This window comes from Chelonoidis abingdonii, chromosome 9 (assembly GCF_003597395.2).
Source record: "Chelonoidis abingdonii isolate Lonesome George chromosome 9, CheloAbing_2.0, whole genome shotgun sequence".
NCBI lineage: Eukaryota > Metazoa > Chordata > Testudines > Testudinidae > Chelonoidis > Chelonoidis abingdonii.
In genome coordinates, this window is record NC_133777.1 from 59,338,141 (window position 1) to 59,344,409 (window position 6,269).

A 6,269-nucleotide genomic window follows, 5' to 3' on the forward strand; every position below is an offset into this window, starting at 1 on the left:
CCATATTTCTCTACAATAGTCAGTAATTATGTCCAAATATTGTTTAGAGCTAGCCTTGCAATCTAATTTGGGAGCAATGTATAGTGCTTTCCACAGAAGGTTACACAGTCTCTCCATTCACAGAGTTATGCCTCTAATATCATCCACATGATCATCATCTACCAGTATTGCATGGAACCTAGTACTCCAGGAGTGGAGTCTGCCCCCAATGTTGCAGTTAAAAACTCTCTCCATGACAGGTCACTGTCTGACTTTGGACCTCCACAGGTCCTGCCCACACTACAGTTGCCTTCCAAGGAGAACCCTCTTTTGCCAAGCAAACCTCCATTTTGAGAAAAGCAGCAGGACTGCCAATGGTACCACAGGATTTATGGGGATTTGATCTGTTCCCTCCCCTGGGCTCTCAGAAGGCCTTTCCAAATCTCTCAAGTGCCCCTGCTTCAGAATGTTGTACTAGGAACCGTGCAATTGGAACCTGGCCCTCCCTCTCCTATTCAAAAAGACAGGCATTGAAGCCTATTTTTAAGCATGCCGCCTCCTGCCCCCACGCCAATCAGCATGGGCTGTGGCTTGAAATCTAACATTATGGGCCAAATGTTTTAAGATCATTTCCTATTCAGGTGCACTAGATGTCACACCTTAATACAGACAGGCTGGTTTAGGGTTGCCAGGCATCTGGTTTTCATCTGGAACACCCTGTCGAAAAGGACTGGGCTGCTAAAAAGCCAGTTGCAGCACAGTGGGGGTAAGGCAGGGGGCGTCTGCAGGGACGGCGCCTATGGGAAGAGCCCCCTAGCCGCCCCCCCACCCCCTGTAATCCTTCCAGACATGTTTCAGCCACCTGAGGTAAGTGCTGCCTGGCCAGAGACTGCACCCTGAATGCCCTCATGCACCCTCAACCCCTTGCCCCAGGTTGGAATCCCAAACTCCCTCCCAGAGCCCACACCCCTCACCCCTGCCCAGTGGCATAGCCAGGTTTTCAGTGTAAGGGCAGCAAACATAAAAAAGGCACCCTCCCTTGGCTCCTCCTCTGACCACGCTCCCTTGGCTCCTCCCATTTCCCCCTCAGATTAACCCTGGGACCAGTTCAGGACTCCTGCAGGCTTCCCAGGGGTGCGGATACCCCCCTGTCTCTCCGCGGTCCCGGGAAAGTCTTTCCTGCCCAGCGCGCTCTGCAAGTATCCCCCACTGGGCTGTGCCACCCAGCCCCACCCACAGGGTCCCGTCACCCCCACCCCAGATAGTCAGACCCCCCCAGTGCAAGGCACCAGATTCCCCCACTCCTGCCGCTCACCTTCCCTCCTGCACTGCCGCCTGTCACCGGCCTGCTCCTGGCGCTCGGCATGCTCTATGCAGGGCTCACCAGCCAGGCGGCCTTAAAGGCACAGGGGCCTTTTCACCTCCCCCCGCATGCCACATTAGCAAGGGGCGGGGAGCACTTGGCTGCTGAGCCCTGAGCCAAGGAGCCGGCCCCCTCACTCCTCCAGCAGCATGTGCCACCCCCCCCCCCATGGCTCCTCCAGCTGTGCTGTTGGCAGCACCGGCCAGCAGGTACCACTTCTGCGCCTGCCACCCTGAGGGGAAGCAGCGGCTTCTGCTGAATCCTGCTAGCTACGCTACTGCTCCTGCCCCAGCCCTGAGACCCCCTCCTGCACTCCGAACCCCTTGGCCCCAGCCTGGTGCCCCCTTCTGCACCCAAAAGCCCTCATCCCCGGCTTCACCCCAGAGCATGCACCCCCCCCAGTCAGAGCCCTCACCCCCCCTACACACCTCAACCCCCTGCCCCAGACCAGAGTCCCCTCCCACAACCTGAACCCCTCATCTGTGGTCTCGCCACGGAGCATGGACCCATAGCTGGAGTCCTCACCCTCCTCCCACACTTCAACCCCCTACCCCAGACCAGAGTCCCCCCTCCCACACCCTGAACCCCCCATTTGTGGCCTCACCATGGAGCATGGACCCATAGCTAGAGCACTCACCCCCATCCTGCACCCCACCCTCCTCTCCCAGCCCAGTGAAAGTGAGCGAGGGTGGGGGAGAGAGAGCGCCAGAGGGACAGGGAATGGAGAGAGCAGGGAGTGGGCCCTCAGAGAAGCAGTGAGGGTAGGGGCAGGGCCTTGGGGAAGGGCAGGCAGGGGGCGTGGCAAGGGTGTTCGGTTTTGCGTTATTAGAAAGCTGGCAACCTTAGGCTGGGAATTAGCTAAGATAAAAGGCTGCACTTGTGGATAGTTTACATTTTAAAACAGAACATCCTGAGCTCTTCCTCGGAGTTTTTGGCACTGAGGCTTTTTCAGTTGCACTCCTCAGTAGACCAGCAACAAATAGTGGCATGCTCCGTTTTTACAATGTCCACTCTGGGAAGAGTAATTACCAGTTAGCCTTATAATGTGAAGCTTCAAACATTCAGGGCTCCATCCTTATTAAGACAGAACTCCTACTAAGGACTGCAGACTCTGGTCCCAAATGCTTGTCCACATTATGTTGCAAGTTACTAGCGGCTTGGGGATTCTACTGGGTTCAAGAGCCTTCACTGTGCCTATATTGTGCCTGTAATTTTTTTAAAATGAGAATAAAAGAAATATATTTCCCCTTAATGTTACTTGTTTCCTTTGTGTGTGTGTGTAATGCAGCATCACAGCAATAAAACAACGTCCTCCCAAATGCTGTAATCTCAGCATTTTGTAAACACGGCACAAAACTATTACTGCATCAATTAATTGTAAGCAACTTTTTGACACAGTATTAAGTAACACAAATACTAATGCAGCCAGTCTGCAAGGTATGATCTGAATGGTGTGCCTAGCCAGTCAGACACTCACAAAGAAAAACAAACTGATGGCTAGTTTCCCAGTACCTTATTTTCATGGTTTCTGGGAGAAAATGGATTTGTCCCCTTTTTTTCCTCTAATGTTCATTTTTAAAGATTATTTTTCTCTCTTCTATTCAACAATTTCTTCCTCTTGTGCTTGTGCTCAACAGATACTTGCTCAGAGCCACGTTCAGTAACAACTTTAGCTAGTTTACACACTACAACAGCACATATAAAGTTGTGCTAGCCTGGAGGCCCCAATTTTGCAAGACACTTATGTGCATGTTTAATCTGAAACATGATTAAATCCATCCCTATTCAGCAAAGAATTTTAGCAGATGCTTAACTCCAGCATGCAGACTGGCACCGCTAGCATCTTTTTTTGCCTTAGGCAAAGTGGTGAGTAGAGGTGGTTGGGAATTTTTTAATTAAAAGTTTTTGAAGAAAAGTGTTGATTTGTTGAGACTGAAGCTGTTAACAAACCAGGGTTGTGGTTTTGAAAAATTTCCCGATTAAAACAATAATGTTGAGAAATTTTTTTCAAAGTTATCCAAACTTTTTTATTCTTTTTTTCAAAAGGAAAAAATTCAATTTTTTCTGGTTCTAAATGACTTTATGTTTTGAAATTTAAGCTAAACGTTAAAAAAAAACCCATCGACATTGAAACAAAATGTTTTTAAATTACTGGAACTAAACACTTCATTTTTTCAGTTCATGAGTATTTTCATGCTTGCCTTTCCATCCAAGTTCGAAATGGGAAAAACTTTCAAACTCTCAAAAGTATTCCTGGGTCAGGCAAACCATTTCCTGCCCAGCTCTAGTGGTGAGCACCCTACTTGGCCACTCACCTTTGGGCAAACTGGTCAACTGCTCCTCTTTGGGTTTGGGGAACTTGGAACTCAGTGAACAGCCAGAACAAGGCTGGGGAAGGGAACATAACGTAGCTTTCGTGAAGAGTTTCAGTTCACTAGAGTTCATTAAACCAGGGTTTTGCGCCACTAAAAATTCACACGTTAATACACTGGAAATGACTGTTCTAACTTGTCATTTTTTCCCCCAGTTCTAGCTATCAAGTGTCATATGTTGTCATCTATCCTTGCCAGGAAATTAGACAGTGGCGAAGGTGCTATAGTCACAACACATCGTTCAAAAATATTGTTGTAACCTTTAAAAATAACCACCCACAAGACGGGCTAGATCCCCACATACAATCCAACTTTTCCTTGTTTTTGAAGGTGATTAAAGTTCTGGAAGACATGCTTGTTTACATTAGCTTGAGTCACACACCATCTCCCTACAGATATTAGCTGAGCAATGTGCAGATGCTGCTAATTCAGTGAAGAACCTGATGAATCAAATTCAACCTGAAGAGTATTTATGAAAATATTTCCCTTTATATTAGAACCCAAGCTGCACAACCTAGATCTAGGTCCAAAATTTCCGCAGTTTGAGAGTGTTCAGATCTGGAGAATTTGGTTCAGCCAACTATCTGTGTAAGGGCCATTCATGAAGTCCAGAGCTGGATTGGAAGTTTCCCCAGTATTCAGGTGTGTGCAGATCCTGAGCTGGGCCCTTCTCTAGATAGTGTGGCATGTGATTATACTGTCCAGAAAGAGAAGTAACAGAACTAATTAACCAAGTTTACTAGCACAGAAGCAGTCAACACTATGAAGCAAATGCAACATTATGAAGCAATTTATTTGAATGGATGATTTTTTTTCCTTCTCTTTTGCAGTATCTCTGTCTATGTTTTATGTCCCATGGCCTTCAGAGCATACGAAATACGTGAATTAGCTATGGTATTATTTGTATTAGGGTTGTGCCTAATGGCCCACCAAAGACTAGGCCCCATTGTGCTAGGTGCTCTAAAACATAGTAGAAATAGTCCATGCATTGAAGAGCATATAAGGTAAATAGGCAAGCCAGAAAAAGGGTAGGAAAAAGGAAATATTATTACCCCCATTTTACAGATGGGAAACTAAGGCCCAGCTCCTCAAAGGTATTTAGGCATCTAACGCCCTTTGAAATCCTTAGCAGTTAGGCCTGGTCTACACTACACAAGTAGGTTGACATAAGGCTGCTTACGTCAGCCTAATTATGTCAGTGTCTACACTACAGCCTTCCGCCTGCTAATCATGGACAGTGTTTAGTTCTGAAGTCAGCAAGATATTGCTCTGTTATTCTGGACTGCACACCTGACATCAGCCATACGGAACAAATGACTTTAATGGAGCGTTTTGTAACAACAGAACCTAGTGAAAATGTCCCTGCAATGGTGACTGTCAGAGAACATTTCTAGAATTTATTGATGATGATACTACAAGAGCTGGTATGACAAATGTGCTTCTTAAAAAACTGGATGATACAGGAGTTGCGATAGATGACATGAGAAGTCAGGGCTACAATAATGGTGCCAATATGAGAGGAAAGAATAGAGGAGTGCAGACATGGATCCGAGAGTTAAACCCTCAAGCTTTTTTGTCCCATAAAGTTCTCATTAATTGAACTTGGTGGTCAGTGATGCAGCATCGGCTTCTAGTGAGGCTGCTGAATTTTTTTATGTAATTCAAAGCATCTACGTAGTCTTCTCTGCATCAACTCATCGATGGCAAATTTTGAAGCAACATTTGGTAACATCCTTTCTGACACTGAAACCACTGAATGCCACGCGATGGGAAAGTTGAGTGGAGGTGATAAAGCCTATCAACACCAAATTGGGAAGATAGATGATGCCAGAGTTGCCATTATGGAGGATAATGCTATGACAAGAACTGTTCGTAGGAGAACAGTGGCAGAGGGAAATGGAATCACCAGAAACATCCATAACTTCAAATTTCTGTGTGGCTTAGTGTTGTGGCATGACATACTGTTTGAAATAAATGTTGTAAGCAAGAGACTCCAAGGTATATCTGGAGCAATGAATCAATTGGACAAAGCAAAGTTATACCTACAGTCTTACCGGTCAGATGAGGGTTTTCAAAACATTCTGAAGAGTGCACAGAAGTTGGCAGAGGAACTTCACACTGAAGCTATTTTCCCTCCCATTCAAGAACAAAAGAGTCACCAAAGAAGACATTTTGATTCTAAGGCATGGGATAATCCCATAAGAGACCCCAAACAACAATTCAAAGTTGAATTCTTTAACCAGGTACAAGACTGTGCAATACAGTCAGTTGAAGAACCTTTCATGCAGCTCAAGGAACACAGCAGTATAGTTGGGATGTTGTATGATATTCTAAAACTCCTCACTATACCTGAAGAAGACCTATACCAGCAATGCAGGGCTCTAGAGATGGTACTGACACATGATGACATTCGCAATATTGAAGCGAGTGATTTATGTGATAACTGAAAGCCCTTTCAAGATAAATTTCAGCAGGACCAACTCTAAATTCTGTTCTGGAATATATGTGCACAAATAAGATGACCACCCTCTTTCCAAATGTTTTTGTTGCTCTGT